We start from the raw sequence: 11,097 nt of genomic DNA, 5'->3' as shown, positions 1-11,097 counted from the left end.
CCGACTTTGGAAACTTGCAGTTGCGACCCAACTTTGGAAACTTGCAATTTCGATCTGACTTTGAAAACTTGCAGTTGCGACCCGACTTTGGAAACTTGCAGTTGCGACCCGACTTTCGAAACTTGCAGTTGCGACCCGACTTTCAATACTTGCAGTTGCGACCCGACTTTGAAAACTTGCAGTTGTGACCCGACTTCGAATACTGGCAGCTACAACCCTGACTTGAAAGCCTGCAGCCGCGGCCACATTTGAAAAAGCGGTTTTTCGTGATCAAATTTTGGAAACCTCGTGGTTGTGACTCCGTCTAAAACCTAACAGTTGCAGCCTGACTTAATAGACTATAATTACGACCCAATTTAAAAATCATGTAGTTGTGACCAGACTTAAAAACTTTGGTCGCACAAATGTTTTGATGGAAAAACTCATGGAGGAAGCATTTCTACCGAAAAGGAGGAATGTGCTTTGATACCATTAGAATAAAAAATGACAGAAATAAATAAATAAATAAGTGGAATAAAAATAGAAAATAATTTTAAAAAGAAGAAAAAGCAAAATAGAAAATACAGAAAATGGGAAAATGAAAGAGAAAAATAAAAAAAATGAAATCCCTGAACAATCAATTTTCAATCCATGGTAACAAATGAATAAAAATCTAAAAAACAAAATGAATACACTAAATTAGGAAAAGGGAGAAGAGTGGAATAGTGTTCTACTAACATATTAGTGAAATAACAAAAAAAACAATTAATCATGAGAGAAAAATATATGAAAATGTTACAAAGAGCTGACCCTGGAAGCTACGGTCAATAAATGACCCTAACATGATTCAAAAAAGAAAACAAGTGACAATAACATGCAAGGAAGAATGCAGTTAGCTAGCAACGATTCTCATCCTTCGATCATATCCTCTTTGTCTTTTCCCGCTGGGTAAAAAGAAGAAGAAGAAGAAGAAGAAGAAGAAGAAGAAAAGCCCATATAGCCCGTAAACAAAAAAACAAAAAAGCTAGTACTCTGCACATGGGCTACGTGCTGTACGAGAGTAGAGCCGCGTCGTTCGGGCAGAACGCACAACGACAACAATCTGATGTGCGACCATCGGACGGTCAAAAAAGTGATTGAGACCACAATTAAAACTCAGCTAGCTGAGTTTGAGCAAAACCGTTTGTAATTTGCAGATTTGAACAGCATGGTTCTGCTTTACTTTTACATAGTTTGCGAGAACTTTGCTACGGCTTGTGCTGTGATGAGGCAAGTTATCTCGGATGAACACGCGTGTTAGTTGTTCATCTTTGTTCATTTCAGAGGCATATTTGTTCAATCTTTTCTCAAACATGAAAGATATTGGTATTGATATGATTCTACGAAACGCTGCCAAGAGCCGTGAAAGAAATACATAAACACGTACAATGACCTGAATATGTTTACACATGAAGATATCCATGAATGAATTACATAAAGCTGCAATGCATTTCTTCTGTCCTAAAACTCTTTACACGAATTTGGCACAAATCGAAATATAGATATGTTGTGAGTAGCAGATGGCTCTACCCATCTGTTCAATTCCAGGCTCCTGGATCATAGAAGAAGAAAAAACAGGACGTGCACATCAGCTCAGAACGACAGTTGCCACAAATCCCCACAGAAATAATATAATGATGTCATGGTAGATCATAATATGGTTCACTATTGTTGGCACTTACCCAAACATTGAATTAGACTCGGGAACACTGCAACTTCTGACCAAGAGAAGGGGACGCCTTTTGTTGAAGGTATTGCTCGGATTTCTTGACTTTGGGGTGAAAACCCAATGGTGCTTAAGCATCGTTTTCTTTCAGGAGGCGTTGTTGAAGAATCTTTCCCGTTATCCTTGTGATGTCAAGAGATGGTTGGTGCACATGATCGTTGTTTTGCTTGTCTCAGATTTTTTTTCCTCCGCCTAGCCATAACTTTGGTCCTGTATGAGTCTCCTCTTTGTCGCAGTGATTCGTTGTGTGTGTGCATGGTGTTTGGTTGTGTGTAACCTAGTCATGTAGACCAGGTGCATGTTCATTGTGTTTTGTATCCCTTTGATGCTTCAGTTTGAGTCAATAGAATCCACCTTTTGTTAAAAAAAGGAAACATGGAACTATCCCGTATGGTGATTATACCACATGTTACATCCTAATATTTTCCTAATTTTATTATAATAATGTGGAGGAAAACAAGACAATAAGATACCCTTGACTGTGTGTAGAACATCCACCCCTATATCATACTGTAGTTATGAATTGATGAAAGGCTCATTGATCTTAGACTCCTTGATCCTCCCCGTTTGGGCCTAATGTGAGGCCAAGCCTTCGATGGTTTAAGCAATAGCAGAAAAATTGAATAGACAAACAACATGAGCTATAGTGTAGTAGAAACTATAAAGCATACCATGCAATTTACTCAACTACAATTGGGCTAAAATGAAGATAAATAGAAGCTTATTTGCCACTGCAACTATGGAATGCTAGCTTATTTTAGTTTCATCATATATGTTGCCTATGCAAGTGTTGTTTTTGTGCACATACAAAGGAATTGTACACTTCATATCATAGCACAAACTAAATGCTAATTTATAGCTTTAGTTTCTGTAAAATCCATGATCTGGCAGTTTTAAAATGCACCTAGGGAGAAACTCATGGTTTGTAAGCACCCTAATTTTGGCACATCAACATATGAAGGTGAACCTAATATCATTTCCTACCTCCAACAAGTATATATCAAATCCATGTTTACCTCATGTAGTGAAAAAGTGAGTTATGAGGACAATGAAGTCATACATGGCCAGTTTAAAGAAATCAAGAATTGTTGTAAGTAAGTTAGTAACAGGGCATACTTGCATATACCCGAGGGATACATAATAGAATTAGATGCCATATAAGTTATGGGATATATATCATAACTGAATTCAAAAGCAAACATCTACAACTCTTATTCAAATCAAAGAAGAGCACCTATCATCGAGAGCGGCCTGGAAAGACAAGATGCAATGAGACAAGAAACCACTGTGGTGGCAAAAACATACTTTTTGGGTTCACAAAGAGCAACCATGGGCGGTAAGTCGGAGCTCACCTGATAGTGTTTCATCTTTGTGAGGACGAACTTCTACTTCCATCTGGCAACCATTGTGGGCTGCCTGTCGCAAGAATTAGAAGGAAATTATGTGTTACACCAAAGGCAAAACCTCTACATATGAGAACTACAACATTGAGTTGCTTTTTTCTCATTTTACCAATTCCTCCACATATCATATTTCCGTGTGCAAGTAAATATTACAATTTATTGTACTTCCCACACCCGAGGAGCTGAAGGGATGGAAAGTCAAATCCTTCATGGATCAGCAAAATAGAAGTTACTATCCTATGTATCCTAGAAACTAATTTGGGCAATCAATTTCTCTAAGATAATAATAAAAATGCATCTTAGAACTTTAGAAGTGCATCAATGTTTTACTAGGCCATTTCTTGAGAGAAATTCGAAGGGGCACGCAGGGGGCGCGCACACACTTTGTGGGCCACATATCTGTGCCATGATTTGGAAACCTGATTTCGCACTTCCCACACAAAGTTCCTATTCAGCTTATGTTATGGAACTTAAAAACTTATGAATAAATCATTTATAATCGTCTACCGTTATAAGTTTTACTATAAAAAAACTTAAAGCAAACATGAAGATGTGCAGAATATGCAAATCTAAGTTTTCTAATCGTGGTGCAGACGCGCGACCCAAAAAGTGTGTGTGTGTGTGTGTGTGTGTGTGTGTGTGTGTGTGTGGGCGCGCGCGCGCTCCATATTATCCTAACCAGCCTATCCATGTGCACGAACAACTAAAATGCTTTTATTCAGAACTAACCTAGCAGCTAATTTACAAACCATTGGCCATTTGAACAAAGGAAGATCGAATAGTGTAGGTCCCGGGCTCCATGGAGCCTGGTATGTTTCAAAAATTGAAATTAAAGTTTCAAGAAGTTCAATTTTTTTTCTGCAAAAACATATGCATGTTCTCTAGTGTATGTAAAGTTTCATAAAAAAATATAATAAATTGTAGGCTAGACAAAAATGATAAATTCTGTCCCAAAAGCAACAAAAGATATGCCCATTTTGGTTCATACATTTATGTTTTTGTATATGTCGCGTATAAATGCCTATTCTTCAAAATTCGCACACACATACAACACATCTGTTACCATGGAAAAAAATACAACACATCTGTATATATACATACAAATAATAATAATAATAATAATAATAATAATAATAATAATAATAATAATAATAATAAAAATATAAAAATAAGTTTGCCTGCTCTTTCAGTCAATTTTCGGGCTACATTGTTGCACGTGTCACAGGAGGGGCACAACGTACTAGAGAACTACTGAGAAGTGGAATCCAGCCCACACACTGCCAAGGCGAAACTACTTCACAGACGACATTTGCTTGCACGATGCTGAGCCGATGCCAAATCCAACAACTTTCTGTACATTGGCGATTTGAATGGATGGTGTGAGATGGAGTGCCGTGCTGAAATCATCTGTGAATGTCGTCTGTATAGCAGTTCTCCTGCCAAGGACACCTGCATGTGGTTGATGCATGGAACAACTAGGTCTCTTGACATATTTCAATGTTGCAAAAATCTTTGTTGTGCGGGAGATTAATCAAGGTTGTGAATCAAGGGGCGACTACTGCATGGTTCTCAAGGAGATGATTATTTGGCGAGAGAATTTCAGGTGTCCATCTTTAGACACAAACAGCGCGAGTCAAATGATGATGCTCATAATCTAGCTAGAACTGCCACATCCCTCTTTTAGTGAATCAATAAAGCTCGGCCGTTACACTAAAAAAGCTAGATCTCTTGATCAGTCAAAATTAAGCAAGCGATGGTAATGGGTACGTTTGTCTAGTTTAGCATGCTTACTAGAGGCTTCTCAGGCACATCGTTTCAGTGAGCAGTCACGTTACTTTGATGAACAACCATGCCTCTATCCTCATGTGCTAATGTTGTGCTAATCAAGCATGGGTTACAACAACTGCATGGCAGTCTACTACTAGTACTCACTATTACTAGAATTCAACACTTGAAAGACATAACTACTTAAAATTTTAAAAATCATTTGAAAAAACATATACATGTTTTCTAACTATATGTAAATCTTCATTAAATAAACCACTATTTGCAGGCTATACAAAAAGAAAAAAATATGGCCCAAATACAACAATGAAAATGCTTATGTACCTGTATTTTTTTGTACACCACATATGAATATATATGCTAATGAAAATTAGTATGTGTATGCTACAAATATATTTTGATGTGCATACTTTTTAAGGTACGGAAAAAGTATTTTGGCTGAAAATAATAATAGCGGGCTTCATGGAGCCAGTCCCCCAAATGCACTTTCCTTTATTGCTAGTAATTTATGCACGCACACAAACTAGGCATGCAAAGCATTGTATAACCATGGTCATGTATATATTTTTCTCTGGCACATATATTTATTTTCGCACACATACACATTAATTATAAATATTAATATAGAGGGAAAAGCCAACATTAAAACTCTTCAGTCTACAAATCATCATGCTAAGTATCTTAATTAAAATCGCACAATGAATTACACTGCTTGTATCAAATTTCTAAAATATTCTCACACTATGGGCTTTAATATGTGGAAATAAGATCAACACAATGACCTAGTTAAACACAATGCGCTGCAAGTCAAAGTAAGGAGGAAAGAATTCTAGGAGTGGTTTTATCTGATAAGAGGAATATAAATGACAGAAAAAAAGCAATGAAAATATATTTTTCTTTGTAAGAAGGAATTATTGCGGTAGTTTATCTCTAAAAGATTCAACAAATAATTAAAAAATTACAATATTATACAACTATATGGACAAATTAGATATATTGAGGGTATCTGATTTGTCCATAGAAGCTGTAATATGTATACACCTGTGTACTTAGAGTTTAAACATGAGGGCACGCATGTTGGACATTGATTATCTCTCGTCGCATCAAAATTGAATTGATTCTCACCTTGATGATGTGGCTACCTCATCTCTCCCACTCTCTCTCACATACAGATACAAGTACACGGACACACTTGAAAACACGCGCGAGCGCACACACACTCACACACCTGCACCAAAAGCAAGCAAGCGCCGCGCGCACACTACCCAGAATGATGATATGTCCTGTGTGCTGCCACATAGAACAATCTACTGTAAGGATAAATTCTCAAACAGAGTTTGCCCAGCATGTATGTCAAACCTATAGAAGGAAAAGTAACCAGATTGGCATGAGGTTCTCCGTAGCTATCACAAGATCTTTCCATTTATCATTTGCAGGTCTGCATTTACTGAAACCAATTCAATAAGAAGCGGGTATACACAAATAAGTGTTGCAGTGTCAAGAACAAAACATATAAAAACGTTGGACATGTAGAACTCTACTCTACACATGAGAAATTGCAGCACCAAACCCGCTTGTTCCCTTTTGGGATCCCATCAGTTGGCAAGCCAGATGATTTCAGATCAACAAGAACAAGAATATATATTACATGCCATATACAACTTGATGCACTGATATAGAGATCTTGTACAGTGGGTATTGGATGATGCCCATCGTCGATTTGATTGCAGGGGTATTTTTGGTAATTCACATTTGGATGTTATACATATTTGAATAATGTAAAAAACAAATTGAAATTGTCAATTGATTAAAAATACTAATTTTAAAAAAATGATCACTTTTAAAACTATATTTGTATATATACAGTTTTTTAAAAGAATTGTATTTTTTATAAATAAAGAATGATCGCTTTTAAAAATTATTCAAATTTGAAAAAATGTTCATGTATTTTTAAAAATAAGCTCGGATAAAAAATTATTACCATTTTTGGTAACTCCCGAGTTTAATGAATGTGAAACGAAAGAAACAAAACAAAAGAAGAGAGAGAGAGAGAGAACCAAGGAGATAAAGCGGAATAAACCGGGAAAAGAATCGTTTGACCAACCGGAGCGCTCGATTGAGTGCTGGCAAATCCTAAACGCCGTCCGTAGCGCCCGTTATAGGCTTAACGGTACAGGGCGCACACCCCTCCTCCGCGATGGGCCAAACCGATTTTCATCCTTTTTCCTTTTGTAAACCGGTGCAAAAAAGGAGAGCTGACATGGATTCTCCCAGGCGCCCTTGCAGGAAGTTATCCTAGCTGAAGCCCACGCACGGGAGTATATGCGCCAGCCCAACGTCTGTAGATCTGTTTGATTCAAGATAGGCCCAGCTGCATTAATCAGTTGACCAGCGACCGTTGGCCGTTGACATTTCTAAAAATAAAATTTATGAAACGAAATTAAGTTCAAAATTTTGAAAAAAATCGCAATTTGGAAAAGTTCGAAAAAATGAAAAAAAGTTCACAAGATTTGAAAAAATTTAAATTTTAAAATTTCACGAATTTGAGAAAAATTCATGGATATAGAAATAATTCAGAGAAACTTGGAAAATATTTTTTATAAAGGGCTACTTTTTTGAAAAGTTCATGAATTTGATAAAATGAAAAAGGAAAATAGAAATAAAAAGAGAAAACTAAAATTGGAAAAAGGTAACAAAAAACAAAAACCAAAATGAGAGTCGGAAAAACCGCGCAGGAAACCGTCAGTACAATCATTGGAATGGTTCAAAAAAAGGTGAAAAAAGGACCTACATGGGCCGGTCCATTTACATACATAGGGCATTCGAGTGTGCTCGGGGTTAGCGAACTGTATTATAACCGGCGCTTAAGACGCGGAATAGAAATAGGGCGTTCGAGTAGCCGGGCACGCTCTTTGGTAGAGCTTGTCCCAAGAATTCTAAGGAAACCAAAGAGCGTCGGGATGGGTTGATCAAATGTGTGCAACTAGCAGGCGTGAGCTTTTCAAGCTGGCTACGTAATCAGACTAAAATGCATGAATCCTCGAAATCACTATTAAGGGTTACCTTCTCGGGGGCTAACAGGTGGCGCACTGCATATGCACTACTTGTCGCAAGTTGGAAGTTACCCTCAAAAAAAAGTTGGAAGTTTTCCATGTTTTAGTATATTCCAAACGTTTTTATCTCTTGAATTGTTCGTCCAAATACCAAACCTTTTTCTGTGTTAGATTTCTCGCTCGAGATCTTCAAAATTAGATCATATGTTAATTGGTTTCGGTGAACTTTTTTTCATGAAAAAACAAGAAATAAAAAATCAAATATAAAAAACAAAAAACAAAATCCGAAAAGAATAAAAAATAAATACCCAAAAAAAATCGGAGCCCCGAAGCACAGATGCGTTTCTCATCTTTTTTGCGGGTGATGCTTTCCCCCTTTTTTCGGTGAAGCGTATCTTATGCTTATTGCGGAAGCATAGCTGTGTTTTCTCCTTTTTCGAGAAGCACAAGTTGTGCTTCATGAAAAGAATTCTCTAAAACTCAGGGGAAAAGAAACAAAAAGCCAAAAAGCCCCGAAGAAACAATTTAAATCCGAAAACACGTTAAAAAAATAGAGGGAACGTCCAGCACGTGACACATGGTGGCGGATGTACGCACCAGCAAAAAATTGACCCTTAGAGGAGCCCCGCAAGTGATAACCATTGGTTAGTTGCTCCATGGAGCCTACAACCATGCACAGGATGCGGAGAGCTCATATTGCCCAACTAATATGTTTCGCTCATTGCGAGCGTTTACATAACATCGCTTACACAGGGATCAAAGTGGCCGGCCCAGTAGGGTACTCCTGTTTCGGGAAGCTTCCATTGGTTTTGAAAGTTCTTGCCATTTTTTTCTTTCACATGTTTTCCTAGGTCGAGTTTTCTGTTTTTTCTTCGGAATTTAATTTCCTGTTTTCCTTATTTTTCATGTGCACCTTTTCTTACAAATTCACAAATATTTTTCATATTCGCGGACATTTTTTGAATTCACCTGTTTGGGAAGCTTCTGGATGATTTTCTTCTTCTTTGTATTTCCTTGCCCGGATTTCTAGTTTTCTGACAGGTTTTTCTATTTTTCTCTTCTATCTTTAAAATTATTTTAAATGTTCAATGTGCATTTTTAAATTTTTTAGATTGTATTAAAAAAAGTTCAGCAGACACGTAAAAAGTGCACTATATTTTTTATCATATACTAAAAAAATTGAATGTGTTTTAAAATGACATTCCATGTACATTAAATCTTATTCAATATATATTTAAAAAAATGATCAGTGTGTATTTGAAAATGTTCACCGTATATTAAAAATATTGTATTTATTTTGAAATGTTCCCTGTATAGTAGGAAAACAAAATTAAAGCACATATAGCGATAAACAAGAAAAGGTTAAAAATCAATTTCACAAACATTTTAAAATTCTTGTAATTTTTTCTAATTCGTGAATAGTTTTGAAATTCATTAAAATTTTCAAATTCTTGAAAATTTGGTTATACATCAGTACTATTTATGGACAATAATAGAACAAACTTTTTAGCAAAATCAAAAAATACATGAATTTCCTTGCCATAACTTTTTTTTTGTTAGAAAATATTATCGAATTAACTACTAGTAACATAAATGATATCTACGGGAGAAAATGTTCGCAATAGATTCATTTGTTTCTGTCCAATAATAGTAATTAAATCCTTAACACAACTCAGAGTTTTTTGGTTTTTCCTACTTTATTTTATTCCAACGTGTTAGCCGCCATAGCACGAAATAGGGACTGAACTAGCGAACTAATTATGATGAAGAAAGAAGAAAACTAAACTAGCCATAACATAGCAAACAAAAAACCTGCTCCGTCAACTATGTCTATTTTTGTTTGCAATTTTTTGTAGGTAGCTTACCAAGTTGATCGCTTGGTAACTATAGTCTACTTTTGAGAAGAAAGGACGTAACTATCCATGAAGAAGAGCATTCGCCATGGGCTTCTGTTGGCCAATGGCACGAAGGGCAGAAGACGCTGACGCGATGCGACATGAGCGACGCAATCCATGCTGCTTGCTTCAAGCGATATATATCACCGTCCGTCACAGCGACCTCGACTCGCCGCCTGCACCTGCCGCCCAGACCGAGTTATTTACCCAAAACCACTACAGTTGAGGCTAGATAATAATTTAATACCACATTTGAGTCAGGGCACAAAAAATCACTACATCTGCACCTAACCGACAACATGGAGCACTGATGGTCTCATAACCTCGTGAAAACAGTCGTTCTGACCTCTTGGACCCACTTGTCAGGCTGAGGTGGCGAAGACCAAAACTTTGACCAACTGATGTGGCAAATGAGATGCGGCCCCCACCTGTCAATGAGTAAATGGTCATCTTCTTCCCATCTCTATTTCTCTGAGGCATTTCATCAAACAGCTTCAGGACGACCGTCGGCGAGCTCTTTCTTGCAGCCATGGGGATGAGCTTGACGCAGATGGACGGACCACTCCTTCGCGGCGAGCACGCCGACGAGCTGGCAGCTCTTGCTCCCGAGCTATGCGCCAGCCAGCGCGAGCATGCACGCGCAAGTGAGGCGGCGGCTGCCGGAGCACACGGCAACGTGCAGTGATGAGGGGAGGCCGCGCGGAGGAGCTGGGTGACCTTGAGCCGCAGCACTCGCCGTGCACCGCGCCCACGGCCTCCCTGCCGTAGATGGCCGCCAGGACGTCGATGGCTCACTCGTGGCCGGGGCCGGACATGCCCTTCACGGCACGCGCCAGCACGGGCGCAGCCAGGGCCTCCCTGCGCGGCGTCGCCGGCCGCGGTGCGCAGCAGTTCCAGCGTCGCCAGCGCGCTCCGCCGTGGACGCTGGGCCATCCTTCCCAACGGCGGAGCTTCGTGGGGGCGAACCTGGGCCGTCGCCCCCCCAGCAAAAATGAATTTTTTTTACTACCCCTATGTATACATACAGCCCACAGGCCCACTTATCAACTAGGACTAGTCTACGATGCCTGGAGCCCTGGATGCAGCGACCAACTCCATACTCCAGAATCCTTTTCCCCTTTGACTTGCGACCACGGACGGCTGAGCGTGGGCGTGGGGCACCGGCGACTGGGAACTGGCCGCTGTGGCCTGCCGGCGTGGAGCGACCGCTGACCGGC

This window comes from Triticum dicoccoides, chromosome 2A (assembly GCF_002162155.2).
Source record: "Triticum dicoccoides isolate Atlit2015 ecotype Zavitan chromosome 2A, WEW_v2.0, whole genome shotgun sequence".
NCBI classification, from domain to species: domain Eukaryota; kingdom Viridiplantae; phylum Streptophyta; class Magnoliopsida; order Poales; family Poaceae; genus Triticum; species Triticum dicoccoides.
The sequence above is the reverse complement of the archived record's forward strand: the minus strand, read 5'-3'. Positions refer to the sequence as shown.